This window comes from Schistocerca americana, chromosome 3, assembly GCF_021461395.2.
Source record: "Schistocerca americana isolate TAMUIC-IGC-003095 chromosome 3, iqSchAmer2.1, whole genome shotgun sequence".
Lineage (NCBI taxonomy): Eukaryota > Metazoa > Arthropoda > Insecta > Orthoptera > Acrididae > Schistocerca > Schistocerca americana.
The window spans coordinates 270185071-270203118 of NC_060121.1; positions in this window are offsets into that span (position 1 = coordinate 270185071).

Below are 18048 nucleotides of genomic sequence, written 5' to 3' on the forward strand. Positions count from 1 at the left end.
ACTAGTGACCAAAATAAAATCAACAAACGGAAATTTTGCAAGATTGCGTTTATTTTGCCACAAAACAGTAAAAACATGTGAAGTGAAGTAGAAACAATGTAAAGAATACAGAACGTAACCAACTGCAACATGAGTAGCAGTGGACAAAAATGTTCTTCCTTTTTCTCCAACTTAACGGATTTGGACAGACATTGTGACAACTGGGTAATGTGCTCAGTATGGGGCACCAATACAGGCCTGACAACTATGGGACGTGGTCTGAATGACGTCATCAATTTCATGTTGAGGCAATAACGCCCATTCTTCCTGCAGAGCTGCTTACAAGTCTTAGAGAGTGGTTGATCGATACTGACGTGATGCAACCCCTCTACCTAGTGCGTCCCAGACATGCTCTATGGGATTCAGGTCGGAAGAGCGAGAAGGCCATGCCATGCGTGCAATATCTTACGCTTCCAAAAAAAAAATCAACAAAAAATATCAACCACCTGTGCTCTATGAGGTCGAGCATTATCGTCCATCAATACGAAGTCTGGTCCCACAGCCACTCGCAACAAATTCGCATGAGATCGCAAGATCTCAGGGTAGTTGCCAGCAGTTAAATCTTGCTGATTCACCTGTACAGTTTCATGATGTGTTCGTCGGTCAACATAGTCCACGCCCACACCATTAGGGATCCTCCTCGATATCAGTCTCTTTCCACAATGTTTGGGTCCCAAAATCGTTTTCCACATGCCCTCCAGATGCGAATCCGTCGAAAATCACTCTCTAGACCAAATCGGGCCTCATCTGTGAAAATAACATCGGCCCACAATTCGACTGTCAGGTGGCATGTTGACGGTTCTACTCTAGACGTTCCCTTCTGTGCAGACACGACAGAAGTAAAGAGAGAGCAGGTCGCCAACAATAAATGCCGCTCTCCTGAAGCTTTTTGTACACCGTTTGCCTCAATACAGCACGTCCAGGGAATTCTGCGAGATCAGATGCCAGTTATATTGCAGTACTAAGGCGGGACTGCCGTGCCCTTACAACCAAATAACGGTCCACGCTTTCTGATGTCACACGTGGCAGACCCTGTCCTGGTCTACGGAATACAGTTTGGATCTCTATAAACTGTCGCCTCATCCGAGAAACAACAGGGCGATTAACATTTAGCCATCGGACCACATCAGTTTCCGACTCTCCTGCTTCCATTCTCGCTACGACCCCCAACAGCAGAGTCTGTAGGCGTCTTCTCCGCACCATAATGCATCGTGTGCGACAGCGTACACAGCGATTGTGGATGTGGCACTACCCTGCAAACACTACACCGACTGATATGTGTGCCCTGACGTCATTGCTGGCGTGGTTGTCTGTTGATCTGAATTCCATGCAGGGCTCGATCGTAACGACATCTGTTGACAGTCTGGATGATTATATCGTGAATTAGACACAGGACGGAGAAATAGCATTTTGTTGCTTTAATTTTGGACACCGATGTAATGTGTGGATATTGAGAGGTTGTAGCACTAGTTATTCATTTGTCATGGTCATCGTCGATCAGATGACACTCAGGTCTATATGAGCTCCCTCTGTTTTGACTCTCTAGGCCGTAATTGTGTCTGGATGCGAACCGTGTTTATAATATTCATCCTAGGGTAGAACCTTGCCCCGCCGACAAGTACGTACGAGGGTTATCCAGAAAGTAGAGCACGTTTTGGCATTAAACAAAAACTAAGTTCAAGAAATACATTTTATTATATACATCTGAAAGAGTGACTGACATACTACTTTTCCACATAGTCACCAAACACATTGAGGCACTTATCATAGAAGTAGAAAAGATTTGATATACCTTCGTTGTAAGATTCTGCCGCCTGAGACTTCAGCCAGTGACTCACGCCCGCCTGGAGTTACACGTCGTCATCAAAGCGCTGCATTGCAAGCCAGTTCTTCATATTGGGAAGCAAGTGGAATTCGCGTGGTGCAAGATCGGGGCTGCAGAGCGGATGAGGGAAAGTTTCCCGTTTGAATGAATTAAGGAGTTCTTTTGTGCGGTTTGCCGTATGAGGTCGGGCATTGTCATGCAAAAACAAAATTTTCCTCGGCGTTTGTTTTGAACTGCTCTTCTAATGCTGTGCAAAGTTTGACACTACTGTCCAGAATTTATGGTTGCTCCACGTTCAAGAAAATCAATAAGAAGCACATCTTGCCTATGCCAAAACACTGTATCTATCAACTTCCTTGCTGACAAGGTTCGCAAACATTTTCTTGGTTTTTGGGGGGGACCTTGTGTGCCCCCACTCCATGGACTGTAATTTTGTCTCGCAATTGACGTGTTTCACACAAGCCTCGTCACCGGTTACAATCGATCCATTAATGAATCACATTGTTTGTGGTAGGCCTCCAGAAATGTCAACGTTGCACCCATTCGCTGTTCTTTATGGTGCTCTGTAAGCATTTTGGGTACCCATCGTGCACAAAATTTGTGGTAGCCTAGCTTTTGAGTGGGAGTTTCAAACAACAAAGTCCGTGAAACTTGTGGAAAAGAAAGTGAAAGCTACGTTATTGTGAAGCACGGTTTTCACGAATCGTTGCATCAACTTTAGCGACAAGATCGTCTGTTACAATGCTCGGGCGTCCACTCTTCTCTTCATCATGAAGATTGGCTCGGCCATTCTTAAACCGAATGAACCATTTCCGGACGGAACATTCACTCATTACGTTGTTTATGTACACATCGCACAGTTCACGATAAATTTCTGTAGGTTTTAGGTTTTTTGCCAACAAAAACCGTATCACAGACCGCACCTCACAACTGGCGGGATTTTCGATTGCAGCCCACATTTCAAATTCGAATATCGAAAAAACCAGACGCGCAGAGACGTTCCCGACGTCACGGATTGATGCCGGCTGAGCTGCCGAGCACGCACATACCAAAATACACTCCTGGAAATTGAAATAAGAACACCGTGAATTCATTGTCCCAGGAAGGGGAAACTTTATTGACACATTTCTGGGGTCAGATACATCACATGATCACACTGACAGAACCACAGCCACATAGACACAGGCAACAGAGCATGCACAATGTCGGCACTAGTACAGTGTATATCCACCTTTCGCAGCAATGCAGACTGCTATTCTCCCATGGAGACGATCGTAGAGATGCTGGATGTAGTCCTGTGGAACGGCTTGCCATGCCATTTCCACCTGGCGCCTCAGTTGGACCAGCGTTCGTGCTGGACGTGCAGACCGCGTGAGACGCCGCTTCATCCAGTCCCAAACATGCTCAATGGGGGACAGATCCGGAGATTTTGCTGGCCGGGGTAGTTGACTTACACCTTCTAGAGCACGTTGGGTGGCACGGGATACATGCGGACGTGCATTGTCCTGTTGGAACAGCAAGTTCCCTTGCCGGTCTAGGAATGGTAGAACGATGGGTTCGATGACGGTTTGGATGTACCGTGCACTATTCAGTGTCCCCTCGACGATCACCAGTGGTGTACGGCCAGTGTAGGAGATCGCTCCCCACACCATGATGCCGGGTGTTGGCCCTGTGTGCCTCGGTCGTATGCAGTCCTGATTGTGGCGCTCACCTGCACGGCGCCAAACACGCATACGACCATCATTGGCACCAAGGCAGAAGCGACTCTCATCGCTGAAGACGACACGTCTCCATTCGTCCCTCCATTCACGCCTGTCGCGACACCACTGGAGGCGGGCTGCACGATGTTGGGGCGTGAGCGGAAGACGGCCTAACGGTGTGCGGGACCGTAGCCCAGCTTCATGGAGACGGTTGCGAATGGTCCTCGCCGATACCCCAGGAGCAACAGTGTCCCTAATTTGCTGGGAAGTGGCGGTGCGGTCCCCTACGGCACTGCGTAGGATCCTACGGTCTTGGCGTGCATCCGTGCGTCGCTGCGGTCCGGTCCCAGGTCGACGGGCACGTGCACCTTCCGCCGACCACTGGCGACAACATCGATGTACTGTGGAGACCTCACGCCCCACGTGTTGAGCAATTCGGCGGTACGTCCACCCGGCCTCCCGCATGCCCACTATACGCCCTCGCTCAAAGTCCGTCAACTGCACATACGGTTCACGTCCACGCTGTCGCGGCATGCTACCAGTGTTAAAGACTGCGATGGAGCTCCGTATGCCACGGCAAACTGCCTGACACTGACGGCGGCGGTGCACAAATGCTGCGCAGCTAGCGCCATTCGACGGCCAACACCGCGGTTCCTGGTGTGTCCGCTGTGCCGTGCGTGTGATCATTGCTTGTACAGCCCTCTCGCAGTGTCCGGAGCAAGTATGGTGGGTCTGACACACCGGTGTCAATGTGTTCTTTTTTCCATTTCCAGGAGTGTATACACGGTCGGCGCGCCTAGCGGCGTCAGGTGGAAACGTTCCCTACTTTCTGAATAGCCCTCGCACTTCTATTGAACAGCCATTTGAACGGGGTCGTATTGTGGACCTGCGGGAAGCTGGCTGGGCATACCGACGGACTGCTGCACGTGTTGGCCACATTCTGTCGGTGCTGCGTCGCTGATTTCAACAGTGGTCTATGGAACATTCCCGCAGCTGCAGACCAGTTTTTGGACGTTAGCGTAGTACATATGCACGTCAGGATGAGCACGTTGTGAGAGCGTCCATGGCCGACCGAACATCGCTCACGGAAGAAATCCGGGTACGTGTTGTACTTGCTGACAAGGGAACCTCCCCATCGCACCCCCACCCCCCCCCCCCCCCACTCAGATTTAGTTACAAGTTGGCACAGTGGATAGGCCTTGAAAAACTGAACACAGATCAATCGAGAAAACAGGAAGAAGTTGTGTGGAACTATGACAAAATTAGCAAAATATACAAACTGAGTAGTCCATGCATAAGATAGACAACATCAAGAAGAGTGTGAGCTTAGGAGCGCCGTGGTCCCGTGGTTAGCATGAGCAGCTGCGGAACGAGAGGTCCTTGGTTCAAATCTTCCCTCGAGTGAAAAGTTTAATATTTTTTCAGACAATTATTATCTGTCCATCCGTCCGTCCGATGCGATCACTTTTTTGGGAGTGATTATCACATCCACAAGAAAATCTAAATCGGGCAAGGTAGAAGAATCCTTTTACCCATTCGCCAAGTGTACAAGTTAGGTGTGTCGACAACATATTCCTGTCATGAGACGCACATGCCGTCACCAGTGTCGTATAGAATATATCAGACGTGTTTTCCTGTGGAGGAATCGGTTGACCTATGACCTTGTGATCAAATGTTTTCGGTCCCCATTGGAGAGGCTCGTCCTTTCGTCTACTAATCGCACGGTTTTGCGGTGCGGTCGCAAAACACAGACACTAAACTTATTACAGTGAACAGAGACGTCAATGAACGAACGAACAGATCATAACTTTGCGAAAATAAAGAAAGTAAACTTTTCACTCGAGGAAAGACTTGAACCAAGGACCTCTCGTTCCGCAGCTGTTCACGCTAACCACGCGACCACGGCGCTGCTGAGCTCACCCTCTTCTTTATGTTGCCTGTTTTACGCATGGACTACACAGTTTGTATATTTTGCTTATTTTTTTCATAGTTCCACACAACTTCTTCCTGTTTTGCTCGATTGATCTGTGTTCAGTTTTTCAAGGCCTATCCAGTGTGCCAACTTATAACTAAATTTGAGGGGGGTGGGATGGGGAGGTTCCCTTGTGAGTAACCAGTGGCCTTTGGGAATCGTCTGCCTGCGGCAGAACTAAGCTCAAGTGTGTCTCTGGCCAGGCTATCACTGACCCAAGACACCATCAACCAAGACTACTCTGACGTCGTGAAAGGGTCGATTGGAGAGTGGGACTGTACTCTGTGGTCTTTGGAAATGAGAGAGAGGGTTCTGTCTGTATACGAGTGATGAAGATACACGTGTATGGCGTAGACCTGGTGATCGACTTATTCCGGGGTGCATCCGCCCACGACACCCAAGTTCCACCCCAGGCTTCATGGTTTAGGGGGCCATTATAGTACAATTCGCGGTCACATTTGGTGTTTCTGCAGGATAAAGTAACCAGTGCCGCTACATTGTAACGACCAAGTGATACGACTACTCGATATGTCTCGACTATCATACCAGGTGTGCCGGTACGAAATGAGCGTTAAGATACAAATATGTCGATAGGGAACATTTGTTGTGAATGAGCCTTAATTTTTTTTTTGTTTCGTTGGTATGGCATCTGTCAAAGATATTTAGTATACATCAAGTCATGGAACCAACAACATCATATGTTTTCATCGTGTTAACAATGTCGAATTTTGTACCAGAAAGTGATGATTTGCGGAAAGCATTAATTTTTTCTTTTCATTTGAAAAAAAGTGCTGCAGAGTCGCATCGAATGCTTGTCGAGGCATATGGTGATCATGCTCTATCAGAAGCAACATGCAGAAGATGGTTTCAACGGTTCAGAAACAATTATTTTGATGTAAGAAATGAAAAACATTTAAGACCAACAAAAAAGTTCGAAGACGCCGAATTGCAAGCAATATTGGATGAAGATGATACTTTGAGCCAGAAGCAAATGGCAGCAATGCTAAATGTTGCACAACAAACAATTTCTGACCGTTTGAAAGCTATGGGAAAGATCCAAATGTGTGGAAAATGGGTGCCACATGAATTAAATGAAAGACAGATGGAAAACCGAAAAACCATTTGCCAAATTTTGCTTCAAAGACATGAAAGAAAATCAATTTTGCATCGAATTGTTACTGGCGATGAAAAATGGATTTATTTTAAGAATCCTAAACGGGAAAAATCATGGGTTAATCCGGGACAACAATCAACATCGACTGCAAAACCAGATCGATTCGGCAAGAAGACAATGCTCTGTGTTTGGTGGGATCAGAAAGGTGTTGTGTATCATGAGCTTCTAAAACCCGGTGAAACTGTGAATACTAATCGCTACAGACAACAAATGATCAATTTGAACTATGCATTGATCGAAAAAGACCAGAATGGGCCAGAAGACATGGCAAAGTAATTTTTTTACACGACAATGCACCTGCACACAATGAAAAACTTGTTCAGGATACAATCAAAACACTTGGCTGGGAGCTGCTACCCCACCCGGCGTATTCACCAGACTTGGCTCCTTCCGCCTACCATCTGTTTTCATCAATGCGACACGCATTGGCTGAGGAACACTTCGATTCCTACGAAGAAGTCGATAATTGGGTGTCTGATTGGTTTGCTTCAAAAGACGAACATTTCTATTGGCGTGGTGTGCATAAATTGCCAGAAAGGTGGTCAAAATGTATAGAAAGCAATGGTCAGTACTTTGAATAAAATGTTTTTACTTTTCAATTCAAAATTAGTGTTTCGTTTTCACAAAAAAAAACGCTCATTTCATAAGGTACACCTGGTATGACCACCAACATCAGTACCTATATAGTTGTGTTACCCTCTGCCTGCTACCTTGAACCTCAATCGTCGGAGGGTGGTATGGGACTTCAAGCCCCCCTGCTACGCCCCCAATGTGCACTCAAATGATGTCATTGGAATGGCATCATTGTAGGATAGAACAATTTTACCCTTGCACCAAGACAGTAAGACCGAGATCCACCGGTGACGCCCCACCTCAACCTATCACAAAAGAAAAAGAAATGCATTCATTGTGACGCTTGTTATCCTCGGGCTACGGCCCTTGCCTCGACAGGAAGGTGATGAGTCTATTTTGCAGGACTATGCACGTCCACATGCGCTGCTACGACACAACGCGCATTCCCTTCGTTGCGTACAACAAGTGCCCTGGCCAGCAGGATTACCATGTCTCTAGCCAATTAAACATGTATGAGACAGGGTGAAGCGGGAACTTATTCGACCTTCACAACCTGCAAAAACCATTGTCGGTGTCCAACAAAAGTTGCAAGAGTCTTGAGCAGTCTATTGGCGGATGCTGTGCGCACCTTTACGATCGTTTGCTTACAAGAATATACACTTGTGTTGCCGCCAGAGGTGGTTACACGGTGTATAGATGCGACTATTTGGGCACCTTTTAATGTGGCGTGTGTTTCACTTTATCTGAATTTGTTGGTATTTACTGCTAGAATGATGAACTATCTGTCACGTCGTAACCCGCCCGGTTAGCCGAGCGGTCTAACGCACGGCTTTCCGGAGTGGGAAAGAGCGCCTGGTCTCCGGCACGAATCCGCCCGCCGGACTTGTGTCGAGGTCCGGTGAGCCGGCCAGACTGTGGATGGTTTTTAGGCGGTTTTCCATCTGCCTCGGCGAATGCGGCCTGGTTCCCACTATTCCTCCTCAGCTACACTATGTCGGCGATTGCTGCGCAAACAAGTTCTCCAAGTACGCCTACACCACCATTACACTACCACGCAAACATCGGTGTTACACTCGTCTGGTGTGACACGTTCCCTGGGGGGGTTGGGGGGGGGGTTTCACGGGTAGGAGAGGGGGGGGGGGCAACCCCACAGTAACCCTGGGTTCGGTGTGGTGCGAAGGGGAGGGGGGGAGGGGGGGGGGGGGGCCGAACCGCACAATAACCCTGGGTTCGGTGCGGGGCGGCGGAGGCGTGGACTGCGGTAGTCGTCGTGGGGTTGTGGACCACTGCGGCTGCGGCGGGGACGGAGCCTCTCCGTCGTTTCTAGGTCCCCGGTTAATATACAATACACTCAATCTGTCACGTCACTTAGCAATAAAATAGCCTTGTCCTTGAGGGAGCTCCATTTTTATTTTCCTGTGGACTCTTCTGACGACGCTTTTGTCTCTGGCAAACATTCGCAGTTCAACAAAACATTCTGGGTTCTATTATTTAAAAGTTCTTGGAGGGCGTCTCACTTCTGAGAACCTACTCCGCTTGCCTGAAAGTTACAGGAGAGGATTATAACAACAGTAATTTACAGAGGAGAGAATCGCCCATCTGCAGGCGGCTGCAGCAGCGGCAACGACGGCAGCCATTTTGTGTAATAAACTAATGGTTATTGCCGGGTAATGGAAGTGCCCGCTGCTGCGAAGTGATAATGAGGACACGGCGCAAATTCCGGGCCGGTGGCTAAATGGCGACTGGAGGCGTTTTCTAGGGTCCCCGCGGACGCAGGCCAATATCTGTGAGAGCTCCGGGCTTGCTGCTCCGAGGTCTTTGTCTCCCTCCGCCCCCCGCCCCGGCACCTGCGCGCAGGCTGGACGCTCAAAGAGACCCCGCTCTTAGGTCGCCGGGTTTTAAGAAATATGAGACAGAGCAGCCAAGATTCTGCCCGTCTTGCGGTCAGCACCGTACCTGTCGTTCCGGGCTGACTTGCATCGCGTCTGCGCATTGGCTAACATATTCTTTTATGTGTTTTCAATATATTTAGGAGACCGATAGATCGGTACCTACAGATTGGAAAATTGCGCAGGTCGCACCAGTGTTTAAGAAGGGTAGTAGGAGTAATCCATCGAACTACAGACCTATATCATTGACGTCGGTTTGCAGTAGGGTTTTGGAGCATATACTGTATTCAAACATTATGAATCACCTCGAAGGGAACGATCTATTGATACGTAATCAGCATGGTTTCAGAAAACATCGTTCTTGTGTAACGTAGCTAGCTCTTTATTCGCACGAAGTAATGGCCGCTATCACAGGGGATCTCAAGTTGATTCCGTATTTCTAGATTTCCTGAAAGCTTTTGACACCGTTCCCCACAAGCGACTTCTAATCAAGCTGCGGGCCTATGGGGTATCGTCTCAGTTGTGCGACTGGATTCGTGATTTCCTGTCAGGAAGGTCGCAGTTTATAGTAATAGACGGCAAATCATCGAGTAAAACTGAAGTGATATCAGGTGTTCCCCATGGAAGCGTCCTGGGACCTCTGCTGTTCCTGATCTGTATAAATGACCTGGGTGACAATCTGAGCAGTTCTCTTAGGTTGTTCGCAGATGATGCTGTAATTTACCGTCTAGTAAGGTCATCCGAAGACCAGTATCAGTTGCAAAGCGATTTAGAAAAGATTGCCGTATGGTGTGGCAGGTGGCAGTTGACGCTAAATAACGAAAAGTGTGAGGTGATCCACATGAGTTCCAAAAGAAATCCGTTGGAATTCGATTACTCGATAAATAGTACAATTCTCAAGGCTGTCAATTCAACTAAGTACCTGGGTGTAAAAATTACGAACAACTTCAGTTGGAAAGACCACATAGATAATATTGTGGGGAAGGCGAGCCAAAGGTTGCGTTTCATTGGCAGGACACTTAGAAGATGCAACAAGTCGACTAAAGAGACAGCTTACACTACACTCGTTCGTTCTCTGTTAGAAAATTGCTGCGCGGTGTGGGATCCTTACCATGTGCGATTGACGGAGGACATCGAAAGGGTGCAAAAAAGGGCAGCTCGTTTTGTATTATCATGTAATAGGGGAGAGAGTGTGGCAGATATGATACGCGAGTTGGGATGGAAGTCATTAAAGCAAAGACGTTTTTCGTCGCGGCAAGATCTATTTACAAAATTTCAGCTACCAACTTTCTCTTCCGAATGCGAAAATATTTTGTTGAGCCCAACCTACATAGGTAGGAATGATCAAAAAAATAAAATAAGAGAAATCAGAGCTCGAACAGGAAGGTTTAGGTATTCGTTTTTTCCGCGCGCTGTTCGGGAGTGGAATGCTAGAGAGATAGTATGATTGTGGTTCGATGAACCCTCTGCCAAGCACGTAAATGTGAATTGCAGAGTAATCATGTAGATGTAGATGTAGATGTAGATGTAGATGTTGAAGTAGTGTGGAGTAGCAGAAATGAGAATAGCGAGAGACTTAACGACAACTCTGGTGATCACAGATTAGACTAAGTTAAGGAATTCTGCTACCTTGGAAGCAAAATAACCCGTGACAGATTGTAGTATCATTGCCACAGATACTGCTACAACGCTGCGCCAACACAAGGTTGGCAGACCGTCGTCTGCCGAGCACACGGCACTCTAGCGGACTGTGCAGATCGACGGAACTGGAGTGTGCCTCGTCCACTTCTTAGCTAGATTTCAACCTAGGCAGACGCACTTTCATAATCGGCCCTCAGCCAGTTCTGTAATGTTTGCATTGATTCTCTAAGGAGGGCCCATCAGGCTTAGTACCTGAGAATATGTTGTATTAGTTCATGGTATTCCATGTTACGAGATTGTCAGTTCATAGCCGCAGCTGCAGTCCTACAAACTACTGAAGATAAGTAATTTCTTGTACTATGTGTTTCTTGAATAATAATCCTTCTCTCTAACAGTGTGCCGTACCGCATATTATTGCAACCTGGACTCCTTCAGCTCCTATCAACTCGGCCTCCTACTTGTTTGCATTTAGTAACGAGCTGAAAACACCTACGCGTTTTGTGCCTCTAAACAGTGAGACACAATACAGACGAAGCAAAGACATAAAAAGCAGACTAGCATAGGCCAAGACACATTCCTGGCTAAGAGAAGTCTACTAGTATCAAACGTAGGTCTTAATCTGAGGAAAAAATGGCTGGTTCGGAGCACAGCGCTGTCTGATAGTGAATCGTAAAAAATGGGAAAACCGGAACAGAAGAGATACGAAGCGCTTGAGACGTAGTACCAAAGAAGAATATCGAACATCAGGTGGACTGATAAAATAAAGAACGACGACGTTCCCTTGAGAATCAGCGAAGAAATGAACAATCCAAAACATTCACAAAAACAAGGTACATTATAATAGAACGTGTGTTAAGTCATAATGGAATAACTTCCGTGGGCTGTGCGGCTGGTCCCGGCGGAGTTTCGCGTCCTCCCTCGGGCATGGGGGTATGTGTTTGTCCTTAGGATAATTTAGGTTAAGTAGTGTGTAAGCTTAGGGACTGATGACCTTAGCAGTTAAATCCCATAAGATTTCACACACATTTGAACATTTTTTTTTAACAACTTCCGTGATACTAGAGAGGGCTGCCGTGGGTAAAAGCCTGGGGGAAGACAGAGATTGGGATACATCCAGCAAATAACGGAGGTGGTTGGATACGAGCTCTGCTCTGATGATGATGATGATGTTTGGTTTGTGGGGTGCTCAGCTGCATAGTCATCAGAGCCCGTACAAAGCCCCAATTTTTACACAGTCCAATTTTTGCATGGTCCAATCTGGCTACTGTCACGAATTATGATGAGGAGGAGGAGGAGGAGGACAACACAAACACCCAAAACGTCTTAAAACGTCTGCACACTTCTCGCTGCACCGTACTCTGACATGCACCAACACACCTCTGCGTATGTGGACTGCTGCCAGCGCCACCGTGCGACGACCGCAGGTCAAATGCACCGCATGGTCATACCCCGAGATGATTTAAACCCGCAAACCGCCCACCAGCGAGTCACTTGGCTCGCTGCTATCGTTGGAGTGTTCAGACTGTATGGTATATAAGGATGAGAGTGGTAAATAACATTAACAGTTGTCTCTCATCTTTTAAGGTATCTCAAGAGTTGAAGAAAGTTAAGCAGAGAGGAAGCGAAAGAGAAGAAGCGAAAGCGTGGCAGATGACAATTACAAAAGCACTTGGCCTTACGTTGATGCACTGAAATCTGTTATTCAAGGAATGGCTACCTGCGTTCCCACACAAAACAATTTGGTACGTGTAACCTTTTCTTCAAAATCTGCCGTCAAGTAGCTATGTATCAGTACTGCCAAGAAAATTCATTTGTAGTAGTTTAAAATAATGTCTGAGTTTTATCTCTCACGTTTCTTATTTTTGAATCAGAAAAAATATATTTTTTGTCTCCCCCATCGTCGGGTACGATATGTCACTTGTTGTCCCTAATCTATTATACCACTTTCAAAATACTATTGTAGTGCGTGTCTGTTCATCCATAAATATTTTTTTATGAAGAGAGATGAATTATCAATATCAGGCGGATACAAATTAACAGCCCGGAATATTAAGGGAAGTCGAAGCTACTGATGCTTCGAAGAGGCTACCGGCGACATGATAGTGTCACGACAATGCTAAAGAGCTGACAAGGGAGGCTATTATTCGTGCATCTAACGAGATTGACAAATAGACTTCGTTGCGTCCTGTACAGGAGCTAACACTTCTTTTCACTCGTTTTTCTTATTTTTCTACAAACATGTATTATAAAATCAGCGGCAACTTGCCTCTCACACGAACTCATTACGAGGACATTCCGCCAGTGACTGCAAAATCTCTCAAACGGACGCAGACTGGAAGGCACTAGAACGAGTTCTTCCTCTAGTGATATCGCATGGTACTCTCGAGCGTAAATACACCAAGAATAACTGTCAAGTGGACATGGTGCTGAGAGTGACTCCCGTGATTTACTATCCCGAATTATCACGAGTGGATACGGGACACAGCTGCTCACGTTGTCTTAGACTCTGATATACAGTCTGCTCGTAACCTCTGTCAGCGAAATCCGTTATCGGAAAAACTGGAGACGCCGATGTTTTATCGAACGTTTTGGGATATAGCTTCGTCCGCACTCGCAAGACGATTGATGAGGTGCTCCGGGAAGCAAATAACCTGCCAGAGTCACGAAGACATGGACAACCTAGAAACATGGCCTTCATTCACGAATACCTAACCATTTTTTCTGTTGCAGCTACTGTGGTGCGAAACCTAGTGACCGAAACAAAAATATTCTGATTCCTTGCAAAGGAGGAAAAACGTATTAGAGAAACTCTAATTTGTCTCTAAGTTCTTTTGTCTTGTGTGACGTATAAATGTGTCAATCTAATCTGCATGTTATTTCATACTGGCCTCGAACAAAATTGATGGATCTGACATACAAATAGTTATTTTATCGAGTCTCCTTGTTTCAGTATTTTCCATGCATATTGCCAGAGCAGATTCCGGAAATTCGCTGCCTCGTTTTCTCTTGTTTTCGTAATGCGTTTTGACAAGCAGCGAAATTCAGAGTTCTGTAAGCTGAGTGCGTGTTGTTTCATCGGCGCGGTTAGTAATTTCCGCTGCGCATTTCCCAAGTGCTTTATTGTACACGCGGTGCAGGCAGCTATTGGAAATTGTTTGTGGCATTCCGCAAGTTGGTGAAGCCAGGGCTTGCCGCTCGGTCGGGAAAAGTTGAGAGTGTATTTGGTGCGTCAGAAGGTACTAGGACTGCCGGGCAGTTGTAATTGTAATGAAATCCGCGGCGGATGTGCTTTATTCCAAGAAATGTCTTAGGTGCTAACTATACTTGACGCACATGGACGGAAGAACAAAGTGAGGTGCTTGTGTTTGCGTAAAGTATACTAACGGCAAGATATAGTCAGTACCTTCTCAGTGTGTGATTAATGGTAAGGGTACCGACCACAGCGCCACCAAAACTGAGTTTCTCAACACGATTTACCGTATTTCTTTCACAACAGGAAATACAGTAAACATTCTAGAGTTCGAATCAAAAACATTTGCCAACCTGGCTGATTTCGAAGTAGGTTCCTTCAGTGTAGCGAGGCATCTTAATTCATTTAATAAACGTCCAGACTGTAAACCAATTAGGTTCCCTCCACAGAATGCTGATGAAACAGCTTGATTCTTAGCAAACATGTAAAACCGCACGATCGATGAATGATTTGTATCCAAGCATTGGAACGTTGCACAGATCACACCAATACACAAAAAAGGAAACAGAAGTAATCCGCTAAATTATAGACCCATAACGTTTACACCAGTTTACATTATGGTCCTGTTACACATACGTACACCAATATTATGAAAAAAAGTCGAAGAAAACGATCTATTGACGTATAGTCAGCACGTATTCACTAGATTTCGTTCTTATGAAGTAAATCTGGCTCTTTATTCACACGGAGTAATGTGCGCTATCGTCAGGGTATCTCAATTGATTTCATATTTTTAGAGTTACAGAGGGCTGTTGACATCGTTCCTAAGAAGCGGCTATTAATGAACATGCGTGTCAATGGAGTATCGGCTGATATATGCGACTGAATTAGCAGTAGTTGTCGGGAAGTCATATCATGAAACAAAAGTGATATCTGGGGTTCACCAAAGAAGTTTTATAGGTCACCTGCTGTTCTTGATGTAAATAAACTGTTTAGGAGACAATCTGAGCAGCTATCTTAGATTGCTTGGAGATGAGGCTGTCGTTTACTTTCTACGAATGTCATCATAAAAACAAAACAAATTACAAAATAGTTTAGCCAAGGATCCGTATGGTGCGAAAAGCAGCAGTTAAAACTAAAGAAAATGTAAATTTTCAACTTCTCGCGGCGTAATGAATAGCCCATTAAATTTCGGGCAAGCAGCCGCGCAAATAAAATTTTTTCCACTGATATTTCGGCCGCGTATCGTCCGCGTATCGCCGGACGGAAATATCAGTGGAGAAAAATTTATTTGCGCGGCTGCTTGACCGAAATTTAATGGGCTAAAGAAAAGGTGTTAGCTCGTCCGTAAGAGTACTTAAAAAACGTTCACTAAATTTCGGTTACAATATAAATCACACAAATTTAAATGTTGCTGAATCAACTAAATACCTAGGGATTAAAATTGCGAACAACTTGAACTGAAGCCTTCACACAGAAAATGTTGCGAGGAAGACGAATTGCCGGCCGTGGTGGCCGAGCGGTTCTAGGCGCTTCAGTCCGGAACCGCGCGACTGCTACGGTCGCAGGTTCGAATCCTGCCTCGGGCATGGATGTGTGTGATGTCCTTACGTTAGTTAGGTTTAAGTAGTTCTAAGTTCTAGGGGACTGATGACCTCAGCTGTTAAGTCCCATAGTGCTCAGAGCCATTTGAACCATTTTTTGAAGACGAATTAAAGACTATGTTTATTGGCTGAATACTCAGAAGATGCGACAAAAAGACTGCTTATACTGCACTTCTCAGTCTTCTTCTGGAGTATTGCTGCACAATATGGGATCCTTACCACATAGGCTTTACAAAGTCCATCTAAAAAGGTCAAAGAAGTTTAGCACGCGAAACGGGGGCAGGCGGTATCATGGACATCGAACGCCAGTTGGGGTGGCAATCATTAAAAACAATGGTTTTTTTGTGCTGCGAGGAGACATTTTCGCGAAATTTCGCTCACCAACTTTCTCCTCCGAATGTCGAAACATTTAGTTGATTTCCGCCCCTTAGAGAGATATGACAACTATGATAAAACAAAAGAAATTAGAGCTCACACGGAAGGATTTGTGTGATCATTTAATTCACATACTACTCGAGAGTGGAACGGTAGAGGAACAGCGTAGAAGTGCTTCTACACACCCTCCTCCAAATACTTAAATGTTAAATGGGCAGTAAGTATGTAGATGGAGATGTACACTCCTGGAAATGGAAAAAAGAACACATTGACACCGGTGTGTCAGACCCACCATACTTGCTCCGGACACTGCGAGAGGGCTGTACAAGCAATGATCACATGCACGGCACAGCGGACACACCAGGAACCGCGGTGTTGGCCGTCGAATGGCGCTAGCTGCGCAGCATTTGTGCACCGCCGCCGTCAGTGTCAGCCAGTTTGCCGTGGCATACGGAGCTCCATCGCAGTCTTTAACACTGGTAGCATGCCGCGACAGCGTGGACGTGAACCGTATGTGCAGTTGACGGACTTTGAGCGAGGGCGTATAGTGGGCATGCGGGAGGCCGGGTGGACGTACCGCCGAATTGCTCAACACGTGGGGCGTGAGGTCTCCACAGTACATCGATGTGGTCGCCAGTGGTCGGCGAAAGGTGCACGTGCCCGTCGACCTGGGACCGGACCGCAGCGACGCACGGATGCACGCCGAGACCGTAGGATCCTACGCAGTGCCGTAGGGGACCGCACCGCCACTTCCCAGCAAATTAGGGACACTGTTGCTCCTGGGGTATCGGCGAGGACCATTCGCAACCGTCTCCATGAAGCTGGGCTACGGTCCCGCACACCGTTAGGCCGTCTTCCGCTCACGCCCCAACATCGTGCAGCCCGCCTCCAGTGGTGTCGCGACAGGCGTGAATGGAGGGACGAATGGAGACGTGTCGTCTTCAGCGATGAGAATCGCTTCTGCCTTGGTGCCAATGATGGTCGTATGCGTGTTTGGCGCCGTGCAGGTGAGCGCCACAATCAGGACTGCATACGACCGAGGCACACAGGGCCAACACCCGGCATCATGGTGTGGGGAGCGATCTCCTACACTGGCCGTACACCACTGGTGATCGTCGAGGGGACACTGAATAGTGCACGGTACATCCAAACCGTCATCGAACCCATCGTTCTACCATTCCTAGACCGGCAAGGGAACTTGCTGTTTCAACAGGACAATGCACGTCCGCATGTATCCCGTGCCACCCAACGTGCTCTAGAAGGTGTAAGTCAACTACCCTGGCCAGCAAGATCTCCGGATCTGTCCCCCATTGAGCATGTTTGGGACTGGATGAAGCGTCGTCTCACGCGGTCTGCACGTCCAGCACGAACGCTGGTCCAACTGAGGCGCCAGGTGGAAATGGCATGGCAAGCCGTTCCACAGGACTACATCCAGCATCTCTACGATCGTCTCCATGGTAGAATAGCAGACTGCATTGCTGCGAAAGGTGGATATACACTGTACTAGTGCCGACATTGTGCATGCTCTGTTGCCTGTGTCTATGTGCCTGTGGTTCTGTCAGTGTGATCATGTGATGTATCTGACCCCAGGAATGTGTCAATAAAGTTTCCCCTTCCTGGGACAATGAATTCACGGTGTTCTTATTTCAATTTCCAGGAGTGTAGTTGTAGAGATAGGGTGCACACGAGGCCCACGATACAGACAGATCATAGCGCGTACGTCACAGTACGTAACACTGCAGGTCTTATGAGCGCCAGCAGCCCTTTCCGACGGGGAGCGAGTAACTATTTCAGACGATTTTGATAATCCTTGACTGCTCGTTTAATTGCATGTAAGCTCTCGACAGCACACGAGAAATTTAAGGCGTTTAGTGGGTAACTTTTCAATTAAATACAGGGCTATTCATAAAAATGAACAGATTTCAAACATTTATTTTTCCAAAACTACAAAAGATTTAAACACTATTCTAACAGTCCTGAAAAGATCAAATTTTTGTGCGTACAATGTTAGCACCATGTGTTACACGACAAATGTCAAGACGGTGGCTCATTTCCTGCCACACACT